A 27140-nucleotide genomic window follows, 5' to 3' on the forward strand; every position below is an offset into this window, starting at 1 on the left:
CCCCCAGCCCCTTCAACCTCTGGGCTCAGCAACGATACACGGAGTAACGACGCCTCGGACCGGCAGCATCAGCGGCCTAGTACGCGGTGAGTTGTTTCGCTAAGCGCGTCTTTGCGCCTCTTTAGGGAGACCGACTTCCAGGCACATACTCTCCCATCAGTTCCTTGAGGGGGTTGTGGCGGGGGGATATGTTTATTGACCACGCTGGAATGCAATCTTCTTTATACAGTTAATCTTGTATTATTTATATTTCTGCCCGTTTGAAGGCCCGTATTCCTGGTATATACTGCTTATTCAATGACTCCAGGGGGCTCCACCCGCAACCCTTTTAGGAGGAGCTTAGAGTGTGGGCGTTCAGTGTGACTTCTGTTTGTTTGAAATGCGAAAGAGTGGTCAGTCTTTGGAGGAAAGCAATCGGGGTGGAGGGTTGCGTACACGGTACGTGGTCGGGAAGTCTACAGTGTTTTAGTGGAAAACGGAGCCTTTATTTCTTCTCCCTTCAGGGAAGTGGGAGGATGAGCCGTACTGCCCCGGCCTCAGCAGTTTAGTGTGGGCTGTTTTCCACATCCTTAAAGTTGCTCACAGATGTAGCGCCGAAAGGCGGGCCAGTTTTCCACATTACTATACCAGTGAGGAAGCGCCAAACTCGACTCATCAGATTATATAGTCTTTAGGTCTGGTTAATTGGTACGCTTAGCCTTCAGATAATCTTGATTAGGCACCATTCTCCGTTGTAGTTAATCTGACAACCGATCTGCATAACTTTGTTTTATTTGTATTATCTATAAAACTAGAACAAATATATTGTGTAAGTAAGTTAACCATTTTCTGTCTCAGTCTTCTAAAGTGAGTTATTTTTGATTACTAGTAGAACATGCAATAGAATGGTGAGACTGCAGTGGCCAATATTCTGGCTCAGAAATAGGCCAATAACTGGAATTAATGCCATGCTTTCTAAATATATGAATCGTGATGGATATCTCCTGGCGATCCATAGTCTGATCATCGCTGTTTTTCTGTTGCTCTTTATCCGTTATGATGGCATTCATTTTTACTGCTACACAGTTAATGTTCTTTAACTGTGGGGTGGTGGCCACAGAGCTGTTTCAGTAATGTACGAATTATCTTGCTGACCTTGGAGCCAGTCTTTAACCGTATCTGTTGCCCCCTAACCTTCATATACGTGGAGCGATGGCCAACTAACGTTTTTCACTTTTTAGGTCTCGGCTCGAAGGCTGCGCTTGCAATGCATTAAAGCAGCAAGTCACGATAGAGTTCTGATAAAAAAAGTTCACACAAGGTTGCCTTTCATTTGTTCCAGGACAGTGAAAGGTTTTAAGGCAGCCATGTGTTGGCCTGAGGTACTACTAATTCTATAGAGATCGGATACTTCCATTGGACCATCAGAAATCACATTCGATCAATTTCACGTCCAATTGTAGAATTATTGCAAAGGCACCTTGCACTGAATAAACAGATACTGTCAACACTAACGGCATAAAGAACGATCAACAATGCGGCTGTTAGATTGGCTGTTAAAATTGTCAATGTGGCGTAAAAACAATACATTTTGTGATGTACAATCGGGTATACTTTATACCATCAACTAATGCAATGTAAGTGTTCTAAAAACCCAGACTGAACGCCACCTTTGTGTACTACCTACCACTTAAAATCTAAGTTATTACAATGCAAGTCAGTGACCATATACAACCCGTATTACAAAACAAGCATTTACAATGCAACGGTCTCGCCATTGTTAAAGTTAGAGCTATTGGAATTGCTCATGACAATGCCGTTTCTTTAAATGTTTTTAAAAAAAAACATAAACAAAAATAATGTCATGAGCAATGCCAATAGCTCTAACTTTACCAATGCCGAGACCATTGCATTGTAAATGCTTGTTAGATAGTGGCTGGGATGAGCACAGAAATGTCCCGGTTTTTGAGTCGTGGCTGAGTACGCACTGGTGTTAAAAAGATGTGCACATGCTCACTTCTCACTACTGGAGATGTTATGGCGAGATGTCACTCCAGATGAGGTTGTGGTGGGAAGGGAAATCCTATAAAGAGAGACATTTTCTCTCTGGATTTCTCTTCTCTTTCTACAATGCAGCAAGAATGTCATTATGTCAGTCATGGGGCAACAGTGTGCCTGAACCACCAGCATGACCCTGCTCACTGGAGTCAGCGGTCACTGCCTGCACCTAGATGAAATGAAATGAAATGAAAAGGGGTTTTGTAGAGCGCGACTGCTGCCCGAGGGCGTCCAAGCGCTGACTGCTGTCCGAAGGCATCCAAGCGTCCAAGATCCAGCCAGCCACCAGTGTAGCGTTGCGCATCAATCCATTTACGGCATCGGCAACGGTTCTGAAACACAAGCTCCACACCAAGGAGTCAAGAGCAACCCTCAGATGAAGCTGGCACTGCTTCCGGCCATTCACAGGTTCCAAAAAAGCCTCATTGGTCAGACCTCCTTCGCGCTTCAGATGACCAAAGTCTGGAGATCTCTACCGGAAAGATTCAGAAACCTTCCTCAACACATGGACTTCTGAACAGACTCCCCCCTTCACCCCCTCACCACAATCAGAATTACCTAACCATCCATGCATGCTAGACAGGGCTGCCACAAAATCGACAGGTACCGGACATAGACATAGCAACACAGTAGACTGCAACCAGAACCACCTGCCCTTTTGTAACACAAACAGAGGGGACTAGCCGATTGGGAAAAGCCTGACATGTGGCCGACTTTGCCAAGCCCTATTGGCAGGGCTTTAAATGGGATGAAAAAACTCAGGGGGTCTCTCAAAGGGGCGTGGTCGGTGTAATTAAGGGCATCGCTCAAAAAACAAAAACTGAAAATCTGTGCTTAACATAGTGTGCTTCTATCATTGCATCTTGATATATAATACAAGTAACATTACATCTACAAAAAGCCAGGACTATTGGCTTTGCTAATGCTTGTTAGATACATAAGATAACTAAGCAACAACTATGGCTTCATTGTATATACTATTGAAAATGCTTCCGGTTCTGGCATGACGAGGCTGTGAAAGCACTAGAACGAGTCTCCTTGAAGTTACATCAAAGGCAGTGAAGGGTGGTACGGTGCAGAGCTAAGATTTCATTTTTCACCCTGATGGTGACGGCAAAAATAGAGAGCCCGATAGGGACCCGTCTAAGCACCTGCCTTTTAGAAGTCCCGGTGTTGAGCACCGGCAGGACGGGGCCCACTTAAAGCCCTGCCTATTGGACTTTCAGGGTCAGCTGCCTGGAAGCAGTACTCGTAATAGGAGGCAGTACTTTTCCTCGCAACAAACGAATGCCGTCTGATCATCTGTTAAATCTTATCAAATGAGAGGCACGCCTTTCGACAGAAACGTGACATTCTAGCACCTTTTTTTTAGCCCTGGACGTAAAACAACATGCCCCACGGTACTAACAGAGCAAGGGAGGAAGGCTGGGGCCGCCCCAGGAAGTGAATTTATCGTCAGATAATCTTCATTTCCAGGGATGCGAGCGCTCGCGCTGTGCCTTATCTCGTCTGCAGAAACTCATGTTGTATGCTATTGACTAATTAAGCTGTTGGTATCTGATACCGCGCGCGCACATACGTGCAGGGGGGCCCTCGTGCCGCGATCTCCCACCCACCCTTACAAGCTGCGGACAGGATGGGAAGTGAAAGGCGCATTGTGCAGCAGCGTTTCAATTGAATTGAAAACCTTCCAGGGAGACGATAACAAATACGGGTGAGCTGCGGAGATCTTGTGATACCCAAAGTGACTCGTTTGTTCAATGATGAGACTGAAATAATCAAAACAAGGGAAGGAGAAAGAGAAAAGTATGAAACAAATGGCAAAGAGACTAAAGAAACAGAGAAAAGAGAGTTTAAGTTGTTTACGTCAGATCTTTCGAACGAATCGCAGGGATAGACGGCAGACACGGTTCAGGTTGCAGACAGATGTCATGCATGACTAGCCGTGCATTCTAGACCAAGAAGTTGTGCACTCTTAACAGCTCAATCAAAGTTATAAGCTTGAGCATGTTAATAAAACCCGGACTGGATTCGGGACTCTCGCCTGACGTAGCCTCTTCTGAGCTATGAATTTGCCATGCCCTACAGACAACGAAAAACTAAAATGTTAACTTGTAGACATAACACAGAGTTACAACTAGGCTATAAAATAACGACAGATTCTTAAGAGTGTTACATAAAGATTTCATTTTCAGAAAACAGTAGGCATCTTTCAGGTTTTCCAAGAACATGTACTGGGGGTGGCGGGGCTTTAAGTTGGCCGGAGCATGCCGGTGCTCCGGCAGGTCTAAAACACAAGTGCTGAAACAGGTGCCTATCGGGCTCTCCACTTTTGCCGTCACCTTCGGAAAAAAAGCTTAACTCTGCAGCAGTGTCACCCTTCACTGCCTTTGATGTAACTTCAAAGACACTGGTTATGATTCTCTCACACTCTCATCTTTTTAAAACTGAAGCATTTTCAATGTTCTATACAACGAAGCCATAGTTGATGCTTTTTTTTTATCTTATGCAACTAACAGCCATTGACAAAGCCAATAGTCCTGGCTTGTTGTTGGTGTAATGCTACTTGTATTATATATCTGGATGCAATGACAGAAGCAGCAAAATAACAGTTGGGTGGCGTACTACGCTAAGCACAGATTTTTAGCTTAAGTGTTTTTAAGCCACACCCTTTATTTCATCGGCCACACCCCTTTGAGAGCCCCCCCCCCCAGTTTTTTCAGCCCACTTAAAGCCTTGGGTGGCTTTACACATTTTAAGGATACTTTGAGTATTCTGCGCCCATATTGGCAGTGCCATATTTACAGTCTGGTGCTCCTTGGTGCGGATGCTCTCCGAGTGCCCGAGGAGTGAAGTTCTAAGGGGTGTAGGTACAGTGTGCATGCCCTCCCATGTCTGCCTGGGTATGGGGCATCCTGGGGACGCATGCGACAACTGCACAGTACCTCCAGTTTGCTTTAGAAGAAAGAAACACTTGAGTCATGCACTTCCCAAGAGAAGTACTTTTCTATTTGAGCACTGTGAGTTTATTTCAGGGTTATACCAGGTGGGCATAACTGATGTCCATCACCAATGAAGAGGGTCCCTTTCATGTAGAAACCCCAACGCTGACCGTCTGAAAGCGACAAATGACATAACATAGACATTGCCGTAGGGCTATCTCTCACATCTTGCATTCTTGCAAGAACTTGCTTTATCTCACTGTGATGATGGTAAAAGGTGTTCTCACCTTGGAAGTTCAGTTCTCAGTAGGACCCAGGAGACTGCCATCTAACCCAACACCCACCAACAGCTGAGCCACTCATAACGCAAGGAGGAAAACATAACCAGCAACTATTTTTTAAAGCCTTGGGGTTATCCTGGTTATCTTCTGTCATCCCTCTTTAATGCTGACCAGCTAATTAGGTTACCAGGAATCAGGAGCCCTAGTTCCAGCACTCTAGGGTATAGACTAATCTGCTGTCCATTCTTATGGGGGCAATTGTGTATCCGACTCGATGCACAAGGTTTATTGCCATGAGTACTGGACCAAATATGTCTCCCACCTACTGTTTCTCTTCCCAAAATTGTTTCTGCATGCCGCAACCGAGATCCAAGCCCACTCAGCCTTGTGGCGGGGTAGGGGATAGGCACTCACCAGTGGTCCATCCACCAGTGTCTCAGAGGACCTAGAGCCACTCTAGCTTCGAAGCCCAACCCTACCGCTCAGCACAATGAACACAAACTAGGGGGTGCTCTATTAGCAACTGTCCTTCACAGCTTTTCTCTTTAGAGAATCCTAAAAAATAACTCAGAACTTTAGAACATTCTCTGTGCAGGTAGGCCCAGAGGCACCCCTACTCCATATCCACTGGGCAACCACATTCACGCATACCTGCTTACGGGCAAACCCTCCAAGTAGTCTAACCTCCACCCTCTCAGTACCGTCCCTCCATGGATAGTTTAGTCAGTCCAGGCTGTAGGTTCTTTTGACCCGAGATAGGAGAAAGTCAATAAAAATCTTAAGGATGGGCTTTCATCAGGACAAATTGGTGCGTGATGGAAGCAACCTAAATGAAGGGGAGAACACCAGTCAAAAGAATACTGAAGGCGTTTGTAACGAGAAAATAGACTCTTCCCTAGAGATCATAATGTTCACCTGGAATCACAAATAATCCCATGAGGGGGTAGATAGTTTGAATCTTGCACAGAACGAAGGTCCACCGGCTCTTCATCTTTTGGGGAAAGAATGTGCTCCTAAAACCAATAGTTCAATTGGAATCAGCCTTGAAAAGGTCCAATAATCATCTGTGCTTTTTTAGACAGGAGTGGGAGCACCCCAACGCCAAATTAACATTTTTTCTAATTACTACTAAAGCTTGAATTTTGCTGGGATATGAGTTTTCAAATAGCTTTTTTTCCCAACGGGCCAATAACTAGGCATGGCCATTTTTACTTTTTAATTTTATAATTTTAATTTTGATTGCTTGAAAATAAATAGTAGATTTGCCATAGCCAGATCTATTGGCTTTGCTAAAAGTACTTTTCTTTGCTAAGCACCTGCAGGACCTGCCTACTGATAACACAGGTTAAGGCATCTGCTGCAAAGTTCTATGTGAATCCAACAAGTCTCATGAAATAATGGTGCTATGTTAACTCTGCTGAATAAGACACTTGCTGAAAGGTTATTTATGCCATCTCAGGTCACATTTTTGAAGCATCATAAAACAGCACTAAGGGTTAATGTGTTTGCTGCAGATCCTTGGGTGTAACGTGCAGGTCACAGACTTGTGCTTTATGTGATATAGCTCAGTTTGTTAGTGAGCTTGTTGCAGAGATCCTATTGGTCACAAGGTACCACTGAGGTGCCATAGTTGAATGAATAATGTGATACTTAAAACAGATCCAGGCAAGATATAAAGCATTGGTTTAAACCTTTCAGCTTTTAAGGTTCAACAAATAATAATTTACATTTTATTTCAGATCAAAGGTGACCAACGTAAGGTAGATGTTATAACTTCGTAAAACAGCTTTTATCTCATTCTTTTGCTCATATAAGATTAATAACCAAGGGGATTTTATTCATTTTTATATAGACCCAACTCATAGTTAATGGGGTGCTTTATATTAGCACCAGTTGCATTACACAAGGTCAAGGCACGAGGAGATTAAGTGATTTGTCCAAAAAGTTGAGCTGAGGCCGAGACTGGAACATGGTTCCCTAGTTCTTCTAAACTCGACACGGCTGGATTTAAGGCCACATCCTCTCCCAGGGTTCCATTCAGATGTATGAAACACTCATTATTAGGCATAATCCAGTTATATACCACCAGGGATTTAAGTGCGATGAAAAAACTAGGGGGGTCTCTCAAAAGGACGTGGCCAATGATATTAAGGGTGTTACTTAAAAACGTATAACCTTAAATCTTTGCTTAGCATAGTGTGCTGCCCGACTTGTATTTTGCTGTTTATGTCATTTCATCCAGATATATGATACTAAAAGTAATATCATACCTACAAGAAGTCAGGGCGATTTATTGGCTTTGTCACTGGTTTTTAGTTGCATAAGATAGATAAGCGGCAACTATGGCTTGTATATAATTTTGAAAATGCTTCCACTTAAAGCCCTGGTGACACCACGCCAATGTTGCTGCTCCTGAGTTTCAAAAAGAGAAGGGAAATCCAGAGAGAAAATGACTCTCTTTAAAGGATTTCCCTTCCCCTATAATGATCACTTGGCATGACATCATGCCGTAACTTCTCCACTAGTGAGAAGTGAGCAGTGTGAGTACGCGCACAACAATGTGCCTGCTGTCACTGCACAGTCCAGAAAAAACAGACCGCCTGAGCCAGGGCACAAAACAGGGTCCGATAGAGACCCGTTTCAAGGCCCCCTTTAAATAACTGCCGGTGCTCAGCATCGCTGAGACCCGGCCCACTTAAAGCCAGTGCATGAAATGGGAAAATAGAAGTGCAGGTTCTCTGTTCCAGAGTACCTGCTTGTTTCTGAGAAGTGCCGTTACTCTCCAATTAAAAGTATTATGTAGCTCTTGTGAAGTGCCGGTAATCTCCTTCTCAAAATAAAAAAGTGCTGGTACTCTGGGCAGTACCGGCCCATTTAAAGCACTGCTTAAAACCCTGTATACCACTCTATTCCTTGACTGGTTTTTAACATTCTTTACATTAGGAGTAAAGAAACAGAAAATATTAACTAAAAGAGTCGATTTCCGATTCTCTTTTCTCTTCAGGTTCCAAATACTGTGTGGTGCTAAAATGCCTGCTATGGCTGTCCTTTCCCACATTGGGAATAAAGAAGAGTGGTAGTAGAGGAAAGTCACACAGAGCAGGAAAAAAGCAAAAATAACTCGTTGCATGTCTGCAGGGACACAGAAGTCATTGCCGGTCTCCGCAGACAGACTGCTTCTCTGATCAATGGCGCCATCTGGGAGCAGCTGCTCCCGGTGGCGAGGCCAAGGCAGCCTCCTGTACACAAGTCCTACAATGGGAATGTGTGTGTCTCGCGGCAGGTCACTGCACATGCGCAATCGGGTGCTGGCCGCGAGCACATTTCCACCAGGGAAGGCTTTCAGAGCAGGTGGGAGATGCCATTGTGAGGTCTCTCTCTATACCATCAGGGTGGTCTGTACATTAAAACTAGCAGGGGACATGGTACTGGGACTAGGGATGCGAGAGGCGTTGCTGCACCCCCTGCTTTCAGGAACTAAATGGCACATGAGGTTGCTTTCTGAAGTATTTTTTTTTGCAACATTTCTATTCAAAGACTTGTCTTGGAAAGGCAAGTGTCCCTCGTAATCAAATCATGGACACAGAACAAACAACATTTTATAACAGCCCACTGCTGATCCACTTGTAGTTTTTTAATCATGCAAATCTTTAAGTGTCAAACAGCAAAACCTGAAATTTTGGAATTTGAAGCTAATACCAAAGTCTTGGCTACAAGAGAAAGTGAAAGGTTTTTTAAAACATATAGATGTATAAACCATCTGCTTCTTCCTTTATAAGGTGCACACATATTTCCAGGAGTAAGACCCTGATTTGGAAGGAGAAACAAGACACGTTATCTCTTGAGCTCCGATTATGAGTCGGGAATGGAGGCATGCCCAGGTGGGATCCTACTCGCCAGGTGTTCCCAGACCCAGATGTACCAGGTGCCGGAACAGCAAGCCAGTTTAACTGGACACAGAATCTGGCTCGCAGAAGTGAATTTGGATAGCACAGTGGCGGAAGTGAAAAGGGCAGACTTGCCCACAAAAACCCCTTTTACAGCACAGGTGGTGGGGGAGTATATATGGCTCCTCCCTCTCTCTGCCTGGCATCCCGGGTTGGTAATGAGCAGGTTAAGGCCGACCCATATTCCCAGTGCAAGAGATCTGCCAGTGGGCTACAAACACTCGCTAACATAGCCAGCCACCTACACCAGCTAAGTTCAGTGGTGCAAGTCTGGTATGGTCTCTGTTGGGGGAGGGCTTTTGGTCTACAGACAAGAGTTCAACAGTATCCACTATGTAATGGACAAAGGATGAGATCAAGGTAGGAGAAGATGAAAAAGCATGCCACTTCATGAGGTCAGTCTTTGAGAAACTTCAAAAGGTTAAAGGTGTTTGGCAGTAGATCGCTTTTGTGTGGTTGCAAACCATGGTTAATACTACCGTCTGCTACTCCTACAGGTCTAAGAGTCAAAGATGGCTTCCTCAAGGTCCCCACAGGCATCAGCACTTGTATTTCCAAGAAGCCTAGGGCAAGTAGGAATTCCAACTCTACACAATTCTCCTAGTTTCAAAATCACAGAAAGTTTTAGCTCAACCTGTAGAGCACAAACATAGCTGTCCAGCCCTTAAGACCAGTCAACTAACAGTGACATTTTTGGACATTTTTTGGTTGACTTTCACCTATGGACATTCCAGGCTACTCCACGGTGGTATTAGAAGAGCATTGCCCTTTAAATCATACTCAGTATCAGCCATGAAACTGCTGCTTTATTTGCTCACACATTCTTAAACTTCCTACAAAAATTCTGTTGACATTCGCTAACAGAGCTCTCTAAAATCCCAAAATAAAGAAAAATAACCAATATGCTGGGGAATCTTCTGATACATAAATACGCCCATCCAATCTAGCAATGAACTAAACCATGGTGGAAATGAATAGGAATTTATTTCATACTCAATGGTTTTGCCAACTGCTCTGAGTGGGCTAGATATGGTCAATAACTTGGTTTGGGATTCTGAGGGTGATCAAGAGAAGATGCCAGAGTGTGGCTCAGCGCTACCAAGAAGAGTCAGTCTTTGAGTTACTTTTCAAAAACAGTGCTCTGGATGAATAAATATGTGTGTTACCGCGAGTAAAACTGAGGTCTACATGAGTTGTTGGTTATTACTAGGAGCTCAGGCGCTACTGTGAGTAAGTCTACATATTATGAAGAGCGGAGCTGTGAGTACGTCAGGAAATCATCACGAGCGCAGCTCTTGGCCTCGCGGGGATCTTTAGATGACAGCACCAAGTAACGCGCTGCATTTTTAGGAGAGAACTCTGAAGCAGTGTTTCATCAAAAGTAGATCTCTGAGCAATTCCGGGCAATGCTGGAAGCAGAGGTATGTCTTATTTCAGTTAAAACTCTGGAGCGAGGCTCTGGTGGGTTCCTGCTATTATCAAGAACATTATTCCAAATTAACCTGCACATAATCATAAGAAGAAGCATGAGTTACTCTAGTGTTATCAATAAGAGTGCAGGCTTTCTAAAGGTAGAAGACAGTGTTCTAAATCAAAAAGGATCTACACATTGTATGGTCATGGTGTAGAACATTGAAGAGTCTGTTCCTTTTAACCGACACTACTATGAAAAAAAAACAGATAGGATGCATCAGAAAATATTATTTTTGAACAACAACTGGCTGTATTCATTGTTAGTCAAAATGTTTACAAGTGAAAGGATGACCCAGGCCCAAGGTGCACAATGGGTGTTCGCGCCTGTAACACTGGTAATGCGGCACTCCCAGTAGGATGGATTGAGCAGGGGCAGGTTTGATGACTGAGCGACAGCAAGGAAAGGCACTGGTGGCTTATACAAACGAGTGATGACGGCACAGGGGCAAAGAGGCCGCCTAGTGGCACACTGATTGTGCAACACACATCAAGTGGTGGCCATCAGGCCTTCTCTTGTGAGAAGGCAAAGGGATTCCCAGGCGCCTTTCCCTGCAGGTGGCTGCAGTCACAGAGCACCCTCTAAGGGGTGCCTGGCCGTTCTTGCAAATGTATCCTGTTCCACTGGCGATCATAGAGATTCGACGGTTGCTCTCTACTCCGAGCAGCCTTACAATATCAGGAGTCGGTCCCACCGGCTTTGAAAGAGCTTTCACTGGTGAACTCTCCTCTGAGCAGGCCCACAATATCAGAGGTCGGCCCCACTGACAATTAAAGTATTTTCACTGAGGCGCTCTCCTCTGACCAAGCCCACATTATCAGAGGTGGGTTACACTGACAATGAAAGTATTTTCACTGAGGCGCTCTTCTCTGAGCAGGCCCACATTATCAGTGGTCGGGCCCACTGACAATGAAAGTATTTTCACTGAGGCGCTTTTCTCTGAGCAGGCCCACATTATCAGAGGTGGGTTACACTGACAATGAAAGTATTTTCACTGAGGCGCTTTTCTCTGAGCGGGGCCACAATATCAGAGGTGGGTTACACTGACAATGAAAGTATTTTCACTGAGGCGCTCTTCTCTGAGCGGGCCCACATTATCAGTGGTCGGGCCCACTGACAATGAAAGTATTTTCACTGAGGCGCTCTTCTCTGAGCGGGCCCACAATATCAGAGGTCGGCCCCACTGACAATGAAAGTATTTTCACTGAAGCGCTCTTCGTTGACCAGGCCCACATTATAAGAGGTGGGTTACACTGACAATGAAAGTATTTTCACTGAAGCGCTCTTCTCTGAGCAGGCCCACATTATCAGAGGTGGGTTCAACTGACAATGAAAGTATTGTCACTGCAGCGCTCTTCTCTGAGCAGGCCCACAATATCAGAGGTCGGCCCCACTGACAATTAAAGTATTTTCACTGAGGCGCTCTTCTCTGACCAAGCCCACATTATCAGAGGTGGGTTACACTGACAATGAAAGTATTTTCACTGAGGCGCTCTTCTCTGAGCAGGCCCACATTATCAGTGGTCAGGCCCACTGACAATGAAAGTATTTTCACTGAGGCGCTTTTCTCTGAGCAGGCCCACATTATCAGAGGTGGGTTACACTGACAATGAAAGTATTTTCACTGAGGCGCTTTTCTCTGAGCAGGCCCACATTATCAGTGGTCGGGCCCACTGAAAATGAAAGTATTTTCACTGAGGCGCTCTTCTTTGAGCGGGCCCACAATATCAGAGGTCGGCCCCACTGACAATGAAAGTATTTTCACTGAAGCCCTCTTCTCTGACCAGGCCCACATTATCAGAGGTGGGTTACACTGACAATGAAAGTATTTTCACTGAAGCGCTCTTCTCTGAGAGGCCCACATTATCAGAGGTGGGTTACACTGACAATGAAAGTATTTTCACTGAAGCGCTCTTCTCTGAGCAGGCCCACATTATCAGAGGTGGGTTACACTGACAATGAAAGTATTTTCACTGAGGCGCTCTTCTCTGAGCAGGCCCACATTATCAGTGGTCGGGCCCACTGACAATGAAAGTATTTTCACTGAGGCGCTCTTCTCTGAGCGGGCCCACAATATCAGAGGTGGGTTACACTGACAATGAAAGTATTTTCACTGAGGCGCTCTTCTCTGAGCAGGCCCACATTATCAGAGGTGGGTTACACTGACAATGAAAGTATTTTCACTGAGGCGCTCTTCTCTGAGCAGGCCCACCTTATCAGAGGTGGGTTACACTGACAATGAAAGTATTTTCACTGAGGCGCTCTTCTCTGAGCAGGCCCACATTATCAGAGGTGGGTTACACTGACAATGAAAGTATTGTCACTGAAGCGCTCTTCTCTGAGCGGGCCCACATTATCAGTGGTCGGGCCCACTGACAATGAAAGTATTTTCACTGAGGCGCTTTTCTCTGAGCAGGCCCACATTATCAGTAGTCGGGCCCACTGACAATGAAAGTATTTTCACTGAGGCGCTCTTTTCTGAGCAGGCCCACATTATCAGAGGTGGGTTACACTGACAATGAAAGTATTTTCACTGAGGCGCTCTTCTCTGAGCAGGCCCACATTATCAGAGGTGGGTTACACTGAAAATGAAAGTATTTTCACTGAGGCACTCTCCTCTGAGCAGGCCCACTTTATCAGAGGTGGGTTACACTGACAATGAAAGTATTTTCACTGAGGCGCTCTTCTCTGAGCAGGCCCACATTATCAGAGGTGGGTTACACTGACAATGAAAGTATTTTCACTGAGGCGCTCTTCTCTGAGCAGGCCCACATTATCAGAGGTGGGTTACACTGACAATGAAAGTATTTTCACTGAGGCGCTCTTCTCTGAGCGGGCCCACATTATCAGTGGTCGGGCCCACTGACAATGAAAGTATTTTCACTGAGGCGCTTTTCTCTGAGCAGGCCCACATTATCAGTGGTCGGGCCCACTGACAATGAAAGTATTTTCACTGAGGCGCTCTTTTCTGAGCAGGCCCACATTATCAGAGGTGGGTTACACTAACAATGAAAGTATTTTCACTGAGGCGCTCTTCTCTGAGCTGGCCCACATTATCAGAGGTGGGTTACACTGACAATGAAAGTATTTTCACTGAGGCGCTCTTCTCTGAGCAGGCCCACATTATCAGAGGTGGGTTACACTGACAATGAAAGTATTTTCACTGAGGCGCTCTTCTCTGAGCGGGCCCACATTATCAGTGGTCGGGCCCACTGACAATGAAAGTATTTTCACTGAGGCGCTTTTCTCTGAGCAGGCCCACATTATTTGTGGTCGGGCCCACTGACAATGAAAGTATTTTCACTGAGGCGCTCTTTTCTGAGCAGGCCCACATTATCAGAGGTGGGTTACACTGACAATGAAAGTATTTTCACTGAGGTGCTCTTCTCTGAGCAGGCCCACATTATCAGAGGTGGGTTACACTGAAAATGAAAGTATTTTCACTGAGGCGCTCTTCTCTGAGCGGGCCCACATTATCAGAGGTGGGTTACACTGACAATGAAAGTATTTTCACTGAGGCGCTCTTCTCTGAGCGGGCCCACATTATCAGAGGTGGGTTACACTGACAATGAAAGTATTTTCACTGAGGCGCTCTTCTCTGAGCGGGCCCACATTATCAGTGGTCGGGCCCACTGACAATGAAAGTATTTTCACTGAGGCGCTTTTCTCTGAGTAGTCCCACATTATCAGTGGCCGGGCCCACTGACAATGAAAGTATTTTCACTGAGGCGCTCTTTTCTGAGCAGGCCCACATTATCAGAGGTGGGTTACACTGACAATGAAAGTATTTTCACTGAGGCGCTCTTCTCTGAGCAGGCCCACATTATCAGAGGTGGGTTACACTGACAATGAAAATATTTTCACTGAGGCGCTCTTCTCTGAGCGGGGCCACAATATCAGAGGTGGGTTACACTGACAATGAAAGTTTGTTCACTAAGGCGCTCTTCTCTGAGCAGGCCCACATTATCAGAGGTGGGCCCCACTGAAAATGAAAGTATGTTCAAGGATGCACACTCCTCTGAGCAGGCCCACAATGTCAGTGGTCGGTTCCACTGACAATGAAAGGATTTTCACTGGTGCACTCTCCTTAAGACAGGCCACAATGTCAATGGTGAATGAAAGCGTTTTCACTGGTGCACTCTCCCCTGGGCACGCCCATAATGTCAGAGGTCGTTCCTGCCCTGGGAAGAGTGCATTCTTTTCTGTAATGGGGCGAAGTCCCAGCCTACACTGGGAACACCCAGTTAAGAGTGCTCAGCAATGCTCCAGATTGCAAAGAGGAACCCTGGTGGTGGTTCTGATGCAGGTACTTTGATTTAACCAGCTTTTCCAGGAGATCGTATGATGGTTAGTATATTTTACTCTGCATTCTGAGGTCATTTTCAATTGCTTTGTGTTCTATGGCATATTCTGAGTCCAATATTTGGTGGGTAATTATTGCACAGCATCTTTTTAATGGCATCATACTACTCATGCAGTAGAAAGGGGCCTAGACGATAAAAGGCTTCAATGTATGGGTAATATTTACTTTCATTGCATATATGATGGGTGTGTCCCTCAATGTTCCACGTTCCCTAACCTTCTCATGTTATGTGTGATTGCAGAATGCTTCTAATGGACACAATAAGGCCCTGGATGTGTACTTGTGGACTGCAAGGGATAGCAAATAGTCAGGAAGTCGAGGCCGCCATCCTTCACAGTAAGGATGGGAAATCTGTCCTGTCTAACTTATCGACATCACTAATACAATTATTGGCAGATTTATTTATGATTGCTTGGTCAGCAGCAGATAAGGACATACTCTCCCCTTTTCAATTTGGATTCCTGCCAAAACTAGGACCCAACGAACTATGTCTGAATTTAGCTCTGATTATTTCTAAATATACTAAGGCCAAGCGCTCTCCTATTTATTTAGCTTTCATGGATCTATCCACCGCCTTTCAGTCAGTGAACAGAACCAAAATCTGGCTAATGTTGCTGAATCAAGGTGTGGACCCCCTCTGGTGAATTTCTTGTACTCCCTGTACTCAGACCTTTCAGCTCGGGTTTGTTTGAATCCTCATTGGGAGCTTTCCGCTGAATTACCTCTAAAGAGTGATGTGAGGCAAGGATGTATACTGGCACCCTTATTATGTATTTTATATATCAACGGATTAACAGCCCATTTACCACTTCTCACACAAATATACCCAGAATCGCAGGCTCCCCAATTCCCGCTTTCCTGTACGCTGATGATGCGATATTACCAGCCCTCATCCCAAAAGCACTGAGACATCAGGTGACCTGCTTTGTTTCTTTTGTGCAAACTCTGAACCTAATTACAAATTATTCTAAGTCACATATCATGTCCTATGGCCTGGTCAAAATCAGTATTAATAGGCATGTCTTGACAACAGTTGACCACTTTTGTTATTTAGGATTAAATATTAGTTCATCAGGGTCATGGAATCCTCATCTTGCTCAGGCCAGTGTTAAACACAACTGTGGGTACAGTGTGCAACCTCATTAGACCGCCAATTAGGGGGACTGTTTATCCACCACAGAAAGTTTATAACTCGCAATGCATCAGTGTAGCCAACTACGGAGCTGCAGTCTGAGGTTTCAGTGAATGCTTTTGTCTTCAGGCCGATGAAAACCACTTTTTGCGACGGTTGCTGAGTTCACCGCCGTCCACTTCTAGTCTCATTATCCACTTTGAGTTAAACCAGGGTTTTATAGAGGATAAGATTCAAATGGCGCCACTTTTACTATGGGTTAGTATTTGGTTGGACCCAGCCACTAAGCTCTGTAGGGACATTTTATCTGATTGTCTGACGTTGGATGAGGCACGCTCCATACCCTGGCTGAGTTACACACGGGATACTCTTGGTTCCATTGGTCCATCCTGGTGCTTCACCAAACTCAGTTGTATGCCCAAAAATGCAAAGATGGAGGTGAAAACAGTATTTAAGGACCACTGTGCAAACATTAGGTCGGAACGTGAGTTATCTAAACTCACGTCGTTGCATTATTATAGTCTCTCATACACAGATGAACTCCCTTTGTATCTGTCTCTGGACCTGTCAAGATGGGAGCGGTCACTTCTTTTCCACTTTAGAGCAGGGACAATTTATTGGTACCTATTTTTCAAATACTTTTTAGATCCAGCAGGGAATACACAGTCTCCTCCTACCCCTGTGATAATCATTCTGCACAATCTCATCTGCACTTTATGCTCTTTTGCAAATTGCACAGCCTAGCACAAAAGCACTTTTTAATACCCTTGTTGCGTAGGCTAGGCCTACGCCATTGTAGACCAGCCATCTTTCATTTACAATCCCTGTGTTGACCCGAAATTGTTTTCACTGTCTGTGCCTTTTTGAAAGCAGCACTTAGGGCTAGACACTCAATGATGGGCTAGTCAGTTAGAATGTTATGTGCATTGTGGCTCAGTATATGGTGATGGTAAAGATGTTGGGTTTACTTTTGGGGGATAGTAGGAGCATATGGTGGACCCTATTTGAGGTTTTTGTTTTCTCTCTATCCCCTCCTCATGCTTTTTTTTAACTACACCTACTGCTTTTAACATTATAATGACTTCTAAAATCTACTCGCGCTCTTCTGTTCATTTCAAGGAATGTTATGTGATGTGATGATGAACTCTTAAGTCCCTGATGTACCTATTTTTAATTGTTTTTAATGTATTTTTAAAGATCAATGCGTGACTATAGCTATGTGGAATATTTCTATGTACTTTTATAGCCTATTATTACTTTGACCAAATAAAGTTATTGAATTTAAATTGAATTGGTAAATAGTCATCATGGGGCCATGCGCTGGGTGTTATCAACTGTGAAGGCCTGAATGAGTCTGTGCACTAAAAACGTTCAGCAGTGTGAGGGAATGGTTCCAGGTTTTCCTATGAGCACAGATCTCTGGTGAGGGTGTGTGTATTAGAAAGATCTAAGGCTGAAAGAGTCTGATATTTACATGACTAGAGCTCTCACTGATGTGTATTATAAGGAGCACAGTTCAGAAGGACTCTGGGTTTTGGAGCAGTGCTCTCTGAGTGAATCTTTGTTGTGCATCCAAAGTTTCAGGGGGCACACCAAACCTTCACGAGTGCGTTTCAGATCTATCTTTAAGAGACCACAAAGAGCGATAACAAGCTGATTCTTAACTTTTTTATTTTATTTTGTCCGCCTTACACCATCAGTTTCACAGAATGCTGTTCCTTCCACTAACGAAACTGACTCGCTGAGATAGGTGTCTCAAGCTTGTTGACTCCACCCACATAGCATCCACAGCTTTTCCAAGGTAATCATTGGACAAGAAATATGTTATTGTCTTTCGACATAGCTCTTCCGGACCTTGTCATTGCAGCCGGAGTCACACGCCATATGTACTCGGGAAACTCAATTACCATATTTCAATAGCTCTTCAATAGAGGGGGTCTGCTGATTTCCATTTCCTGCATATCTCTGGCCTTGCAAGCAAGAGGAGGTAAAAAAAAAGCCTCACCCTAGTGAGTTGTAATTTTGTACAAGTAAAATCTGCCCCTAACTATAATGTCTCTGTAACCTTGGGTTTTCTAAGTGACTTTCTAAGGTTTTTTAAATGCTAATTCCTAACTATATTGTCCCTGTAACCTTTGTTTTTTTCAGTGAATTTCTGATTTTTTTTTAACTTACAGTCACGTTTGCAGAGTGGTGGAGAAAGGGGGCTTAGCCACCAGCCAGTTCTCAGGAATCCCACTGTGTAGGCCTTACAGGAGGTACCAGGAGGGCTTCTTGACACACAAAGTCCCTCAAGAGTAAGGTGGACTTCATCTCCCACACCAATAGTGCACCACAAGCCGCATTTGCAGAGTGGTGGAGAAAGAGGGTATGGCCTCTGAAGGCCTCTTAGCAATTCTTCAGTGTAGGTCTCGCTGGAGATAACAGGAGGGGTAGTTGGACCCCAAGGACATCCTAGGGGGCCAACAACCCCTCCTGTTACCTCCAGGAAGTCCCACACAGCGCTATTGCTGAGACCTGGTAGGAGGCCACGCCCCTTTTCCTCGACAACTCTGCAAATGCACCTCCTGGCACACTACTAGTAGGGGGATGAAGTCCCCTTGGCTATTGAGGGTCCTTGGGGCCCATTTACCCCTCCAGTTAAGTCCAGTAAGTCCCACACAGTGGGTTCACTGAGATGTGTTTGGTGGCCATGCCCCCTTTCTCAACCACTCTGCAATCGCACCCCCTGGCGCACTATTAGTTGGGGAGGAAGTCCCCTTGGCTCTTGAAGGTCCTTAGGGGCCAACAATCCCTCCTGCCACCTCCAGTAAGACCCACACAGCTGGGTTGCTGAGAGGTTGTCAGAGATCATGCCCCCTTTCTCCACTACTCTGCAAACGCGCCTCCTGATGCGCTACTGGTTGGGAGAAATAGTCCACTTTAGTTCTGAGGCCATCAGGAGTAAAACAGAATTCATTCTCCAACCAGAAGCGCAACAGGAGGCGTGTTTGCAGAGTGGTAGAGAAAGGGGGCGTGGCCTTCAAGTCCTCTCAGCAATCTCACTGTGTGGGACTTACTGGAGGTAAGAAGAGTGCCTGTTGGCCCCAAACACCCTCAGCATTCAAGGGGACTTCATTCCCCAACCACCACTGTGCCAGGAGGCGTGTTTCCAGAGTGGTGGTGAAAGGGACGTGGCCTCCGGCAACTTGATGGAGTTTTTACATTTTTTATTAAATATTTGTTTTTTAGGGAAGGGAGGCTGCGTAGCCCCCCTTTTCTCTGTCAATTTCGGCCCCAGGACCCCATCTTTTTTTTAATGAGGAGGGAGGCTGCGCGACCTCCCTCCCCAAACCGATTAAGGCCCAGTGACCCCATCTTCTGGGGACTGGCCTTTTCCTTTAAAAAAAGAGATATATTTTTAAAAAAGGTAAGGGGGCCATGTGGCCCTCCTTCCCTGGGCACATTTTGGCTTGGGGGACTGCCCTTTAGCTTTTCAAATGGGAGGAGGGGCATGCAGCCCCCCTCCTGAGGCCCATTTCGGGGCCAGGCCTTTAGTTATGTTTTTTTTAAAAAAAGGGAGTGGCACACGGCCCCACTCCCCAGGCCTATTTTGGCCAGAGAATCCCATCTTCAGGGGCCAGGCCTTCATAATTTATTTTTAAAATGTGGAGGGGGCCAGCGCGGCACCCCTCCCCAGGCCGATATTGCCCCAGGGACCTCATCCCTGGGGCATGGCCACCATGTTGGCGACCGCAGGGGGAGCTTCAAGACCACCGCGGTCCCTGCCAGCTCCTCGCCTCCTGCTGGAGCCGGCATTGCTTTTGGACAGAGGGAGCTGTAAACATGCGGCTTCAGCTGTCCAAAAGCAAATCTGCTCCGCTTCATGGAATCAAGAGCATTTTCAATGCTCTTGCTTCCATGAAGCGGAGCAGTGTTTACTATGGCTTAGTGAGAGCAGTGCTCCCAACAAGCTATAGCAAACTGCAATGTCCTGGGGATGGGCACCCTGGGACATTGCTGGAGACGGCCCTGGGGCGTGGCGGTCCCCAGGGCCATCTACAGCTTCATGAGGGGGGGCCGCGTGACCCCTCCAACAAAAATAAAGCCCCAGGGAGGTGGTATACCCCAGGGCTGTGGGGTCTGCGGGGCCTGTGGGGGCTGTGAGCCCCCATATAAAATTTAGTATGCAGTTGCCCCAGGGAGATGGTGGTCCCTAGGACTGATGGGGGGGGCTAAAGCCACCCGCACATTAGGTGGTGGTCTCCGGGGCTGTTTGGGGCTGCCTTGCCCCCCAAATTTATGTGAATTTTCCCTGGGATGGTGGCAGTCCCTGGGCTGCATGGGGGGGTTGTTGCTACCCACTTACTGTAATTTATTATAGCCCCAGGGAGGCTATTTGCGCCCTGAACACATTTTTCATTTTTGGCTGCAGTCGCAAATCCAATGTAATTCGAACTGAAATCTTTTTTAAAAAAATGCTTTTTTGGCCCTTGGGGGTCCCTCTGGGAGGTCTAGGGGGTCAAAGTGTTTCTTCCCTGTCCCCTTATCTTATTTTTTAAAAATTTTCTTGTGACTCAATTTAAACGAGTCACAAGATGGCCGTCAATATTTCCTGGTTTGAAGCGTTTGCTGCCAATCAGATCCTAGGCACGAAATTGGGAGGGGTCGCAGATCCACCATGGTAAAGTTGAATAGCTGAGAAATCTTACACCATTTAACAAAAAGTGTGGTTTCTGGACCAAGAACTAACTTTTTGCCAAATATGTTTTAATTCTGTGAAGCAGTTCGGACTGTAGCAGTGTCTACATTTTCCTACGGAAAGTAACATGGTGAAAAAGCACTTTGGACCGCTCTCTTTTTCTTGACCCCCTCTTGAAGGATCGCCTCAAAACTTTCAAGACAGCGGCTTAAGTGCCTGCTCCGATAGTTTTGAAAATTTTGCGAGGATTTGTCAAACCATGGCAAAGTTATTGGCTAATGAAAAAACACGTTTTTTCATTTGCCGATAACTTTGGCGTCGTTTGACGAATCCTCGCCAAATTTTCAAAACTATTGGGGCAGTCACTTCAGCTGCTGAAACTAGGTCCTAACTATAACTAACTACTGCAACCGCCAGTAGGTAATATAGATATATATATATATCAGTGGTAGGTTATATATATATATATATATATATATTCACTGAAAAAACCATAGGTTTCACACACGTTATAGTTAGGAATTAGCATTTAAAAAACCTTAGAAATTCAGTGAAAAAACCATAGGTTTCACACATGTTATAGTTAGCTGGACATTTTACTCGTAAAAAACCAATGAAATTGCCCCGTTATAGTTAGTTCAGCTAACTATAACTCGCGCGCCCGCAATGCACTGCTGATGACGTCACATATTACATCACTCATGACATGGTCAGTGACATCACTCATGACATCACTGATGACATCTCAAATGACATCACTGATGACCTCACTGATGACATCATCCAGTGAATGTGTGTTTTTCTGAAAATTAAATATGTTTTATATATGTATATCTCAAGGTCAATGGAAGAATAAATGGGTATATAAGTGTCTAAATGGATGATTTGTTTTTGAAAAATTGATTGTGTAACTGACTGATTAAGTGTATCTCTCACTTTGTGTATAAGTGGCTGCATGGGTTGGTGAGTAGCTACATGGGTGTCTATATAGGTTATTAGTTGTTTTTTTGAGTATCAGTCTGAGTGTCTGTATGGTACGGTGGGGGGTATTACGTAGTGCATAGATGCATGAATGAGTGACTCACTGTTTGTATGTGTTGAAGACAGCATGTGTGCAGGACTGTATGGGTGGATGAGTGTGTGTATGGGTGTGTTAGTGAGTGAATGACTGTCTCAATAGTGTCTTCAGGAGTAACTACATATGTTTTAAACTAGTATATGTGACTATTGGTGTATATATGTGAGTATATGTGAGAGGGAGAGATTGAAAGAGTTCCTGTATGAATAAGTATGTGTTTCTATAAGTGATTGTTTAAAAGACTAAGTATGTGTAAGTTTCCGTAGAAGTAAGTATGGTGGTGTGTGTATTACTGTATATGCAAGTAAATGTATGTTTTATTCTTTATTAGCATGAGTGACTATGTGTGTGAGTAACTCTATGGATGAGTGGCATTGTGTAACAGGATGTATAGATGTATGAGTACATATGATGAGTGAGTACATGTATGAGTGACTGTATAGGACTGTTGGTGAATGAGTGGATGTGTATGTGGATCTTAGAATTACTGAAGAGGTTGTTGTAACTGGTATTGGTATGTCCATTGTTTTGAAATTTTTAGTCTCTATTTTTGAATGTGTGTATCAAAGCTTATATTAAGGTGAGAGGAGGTCTGCCACTCTATCACAAGGATGATGTCATCAGTGAGGTCATCAGTGATGTCATTTGAGATGTCATCAGTGATGTCATGAGTGATGTCACTGACCATGTCATGAGTGATGTAATATGTGACGTCATCAGCAGTGCATTGCGGGCGCGCGAGTTATAGTTAGCTGAACTAACTATAACGGGGCAATTTCATTGGTTTTTTACGAGTAAAATGTCCAGCTAACTATAACATGTGTGAAACCTATGGTTTTTTCACTGAATTTCTAAGGTTTTTTAAATGCTAATTCCTAACTATAACGTGTGTGAAACCTATGGTTTTTTCAGTGAATTTCTAAGGTTTTTTAAATGCTAATTCCTAACTATAACGTGTGTGAAACCCATGGTTTTTTCAGTGAATTTGCAAGGTTTTTTAAATGCTAATTCCTAACTATAACGTGTGTGAAACCCATGGTTTTTTCAGTGAATTTGCAAGGTTTTTTAAATGCTATTTTTTTTTTTTATTCTTCATTTTTTTCAAACATATTTTTAATTTAATGTTCTTATCTTTTATAAAGACTATGCTTAAATTTTTAAAATCCTTAAATATTTTTTTTATATATATTTTTTAAAATAAACATGTAAAATTTATTTCCAGATTTTTTTTTTTTTTTTTTTTTTTTTTTTATAGTACGCGTACCGTAAGCTCACGGTAAGCGTACGGTTTACGCAACGTCCGTAATCTATCTACGCTGCTTGCGTATAGTTACGTACTTTGCGTAGCCGCGCGTACTGCGCGTGGGACGCGTGCGCGCTTACGCAACACGCGCACGTTACGCGGAAGTGCCGGGAAATGACTGTTATGCGCATGCGCGCAAGCGCGTGTCTTTTTTACGCGCACGCGTACTTTTTGCCGTAAGCGCTCCGTAAGCGTACCGTAAGCGTACGGTAGGTCATGTGATCATGAAACACAACTTTTGATTGGTGGAAACTACTTTCAGTTCTAGAACTCTCCTACACCACACCCATTCCCCTCATTTCTGCTTGTGATCCCTTGGAAGAAGGAGCTGGTTTGTCTTTGGGATACGATGGCAGAACAGCAGAGCCCTTCTGAGAGTGAGGCTAGCACCAGCAGCACTGTCTTGAGGCAGAGAGCGAGGAAAGTAAAGCCTTCTTATGTTTGGGATTATTTTACTTTTCCAGAAGGCCAGCAAAAGGTGAATGCACCCTTAGTTACTTGCAGGCTGTGTCAGCGTGTACTTTCTAGAGGTAATCCTGACAGGAAGTATTCCTTTGGGAATCATACCATGATCAGACACCTCAAGGATGTACACAAAAGGACACATGGTCATCTTTTTGGAGGTAACTCTTCAGAAAGACGAGCCAGTACATCCACAGCAGCTCAGCCTGGACCATCATCTGCAGGGCAGACTCCTTCTTCTGCAGGTCAGGTGAGCCCTTCATCTGTGGGGGGAGAATCTCCTTTTGCTGGCCCTCTGGAAATTAACCCTCGGTTTGCGAGGGTTGAAGTACGGTGCGCCACTTGTCACGATCTAATTACTTATAGGGAGACCAGTATTTCCCTAGTGAACAATAAAATAGATCAGCACACTTGTCGTACCGTCTAATATTCCCAATCTTTCTTTCCTCTGTCCCTGCATGAACACAACGGCTCTTTTAAGAGCCAACCTTATCTTTCATCTTTTTTTTACATATGTTTTTAAAAACTTTTTTTTATTTTTTTTTTACCGTACGCGTACGGTAAGCGTACCTTTTTGTTATTTTTTTTAAAAAAAACACTAAAAATCATTTATCACATTACATTGACTTACCATACTCACTCAAAAAAATATTTATTCATTTGTTTTTTTTAAAAATAGTTTTTAAAATGGTTGTAGTTTTCGAAAATTTTCTATATCGATCTGAAAAAAAAGAAAAAAGTATTAATATTTTTATAACAATTTATAATACAGTACACATATTTACATTTTTTTCCCAAAAATATTTTTGCCTCTTTTAACAATTGGAAATCACTTTTACAGACTGACACATTATGAAACCACTATTTTTGATTTATTTAATTGCACGTGTCCAAGCTGTTTTTTTTTCAGACCACCACCATGTGCATTCTCTGTGACTGCCTACACTCCACCAAGGGCAACCAGCCTTAATGATGCTGAATGTATTTGCATTACAGACTTAAACCTGAAAACCCAACTGGCTTGTAAATACTGTGCATGACTATACACGGCAAGGACATGGGTGTGTGCTAACCCTCTGCTTATTCCCCCAAAAATTCGCTCCCCCTTTCCATCTAATGCAACTGTGAAATCACCAGAGCAAGACGCAATAAATCTCTGCCTATAATTCTTCTATGCACACAGAGTCATGTTTTCACATTAGTCCCAAAACGAAATTTCTTTGCCAATTTGAAAGCACACTTACTGCTCTTTTTTTTTTCAGGGGCAAGTGTAAATCACTTTTACACACTGACACATTATGAAACCACCATGTGTAACTACAACAAAAACAATTCCCATTTCTATTATTCATTTCTTAAGTTACCACATACATACCCTCTCAAACTGTAAACTCACCTTTAAAATTAGTTAGTTGTGAAAGAAATGTGACACTCAAACAGCAGATTATCAGAGCCAGGATCTCTGTTGTGTTCACCTCTCTCCTCTCAGCAGAACCAGATAATGGCAAACTTTCCCTCTATTTTTCCACACATATACATGTAAGTTTCAAATCTCAGTGCTTCCCCCTTTTTTTCACATGTAATCACACATTTCTATTGGTTGAAAACGAACCCTTTTCCAAAAGTACCCTTCCCCCAACTTGACTTCTGCCTAGTACCCTTCCCCCAACTTGACTTCTGCCTGCTACCATAGCAACAGCTCATGGAACACTGCTGTGTGCAGTTAGGTCAGAAGTTCGACACACAATGTTTCAATTCCACAGAGCAAGAGTGCTTGACTTTTCAAACCTAACAGCAAATCCATAGTACTGTTCTTTGGTTACACATTTTTTTGTACCAATACAAAACATGCTTCTATTAATTTACACATACAGCCTAGTTTTTATTCTAGAATGGTATGAAACAGCCAATCAGTTCTTTTTGTTTTGAAAAAAATATGTATGCCTCCATTTCCAAACTGTCTTTCTTTTCATATTGCCATTCTACTGAAAGACACCTCCTGAGTGCATCCAGATCTCCTTTGAAGATGTTCACAGTGTGGATTGTAGGGCACAGCTATGTCTTCTGGAGTGAAAAGTTTGCAGAGAAAACAGATATGGTGAGAGACCTTGCTTTGCCAAATGTAGACATTAAATGGATTGGTCAGAGAGGGTTAAAGTGGCACCAATTGATGCCATTGGTGAAATCCTTCATGCAAATCCAACACCCTGACCTCATAATAGTGCACTGTGGTGGCAATGACCTAGGCACTTTGACTGGGGTAGGTCTGGAAATGCTTATGAAGGACACCTTTGCACAACTGTTTTCACTTTTCTCTAAAACTGCCTTTGTGTTTTCCAACATATGCCAAAGGCAAAAATGGAACTGGTCCAATCATTTCTGTCCACAGATTGACAAAGCAAGAAAGCACGTCAACAAATCTGTTTCTGCTTTCCTCCGTGACTATGGTATGGGTGCCATTTACCACAACAACTTGCGTTACGACATGCAAGACATTTATAGAGGAGATGGTGTGCACTTCAATGATGAAGGGAACAGAGTCTTCCTCTTGAACCTTAGACTCTGCATCGGTACTTACTTGTAGGTACCACTAAAAAAATGACTCCATAAACACAACAGCTCTTTTTAGAGCTCCCTAATTTCTAAACTCTTAAATCTGCTTTTCATTTATTTATTTTTATTTTTTTTACCGTACGCTTACCGTAAGCTTACCGTACGCGTACCCCGTGATTTTTTTTAAAATCAATAAATGTTTTTTTTGTACTTTTCTGTCCATCTTTGACCCCCTTACAATTGTTAGGGGGTCTGTAACTCTCCTCATTGCCCCCTTTCCTTGTTTTCACTCTTTTTTTTCAGAGTGAAATACACAAAATGGCGGCCGCCGCTTCCTGGTTTCGGCCGATTCGAATGTTTACTAAGATCTAAGAGCCAATCAGAATCGTGCTCGCGCACGCCACCGTACGCTTACCGTAAGCGTACGGTAAGCGTACCGTAAGCTGGCTCAGATATATATATTGATTTAAAGGCTATTTTCTCAGAATCTACTGAACAGATTTACACCAAACCTACAAAAGGCACTTCCTTGACCTAGGGACTACCTCTCTGCCAAATTTTGAGTAATTCTGTTCAGCCGTTCGGGCTGTAGCTCGTTCTAAAGGTCCTATGGAAAAATGCATGGGAAAAACGCGTTTTGGGACCCCCCTTTTATCTCAGCCCCCGCTTGACGGATCCCCCCGAGACTTTCAGGGTAGGAGCGGAGCGTAGCGCCCCACCTATTTTGAGAAATTCGCGAGGATTCGTCGACCGGCGCCAAAGTTATTCAAAATAGAATGTTGAGGTTTTCCTATGGAAACGTGGTCCTAACTATAACTACCTACTGGCGACCGCCAGTAGGTAATATATATATATATATATATATATATATATATATATATATATATATA

Source organism: Triturus cristatus, chromosome 7 (genome assembly GCF_964204655.1).
Source record: "Triturus cristatus chromosome 7, aTriCri1.1, whole genome shotgun sequence".
In the NCBI taxonomy this organism is placed as follows: Eukaryota; Metazoa; Chordata; class Amphibia; order Caudata; family Salamandridae; genus Triturus; species Triturus cristatus.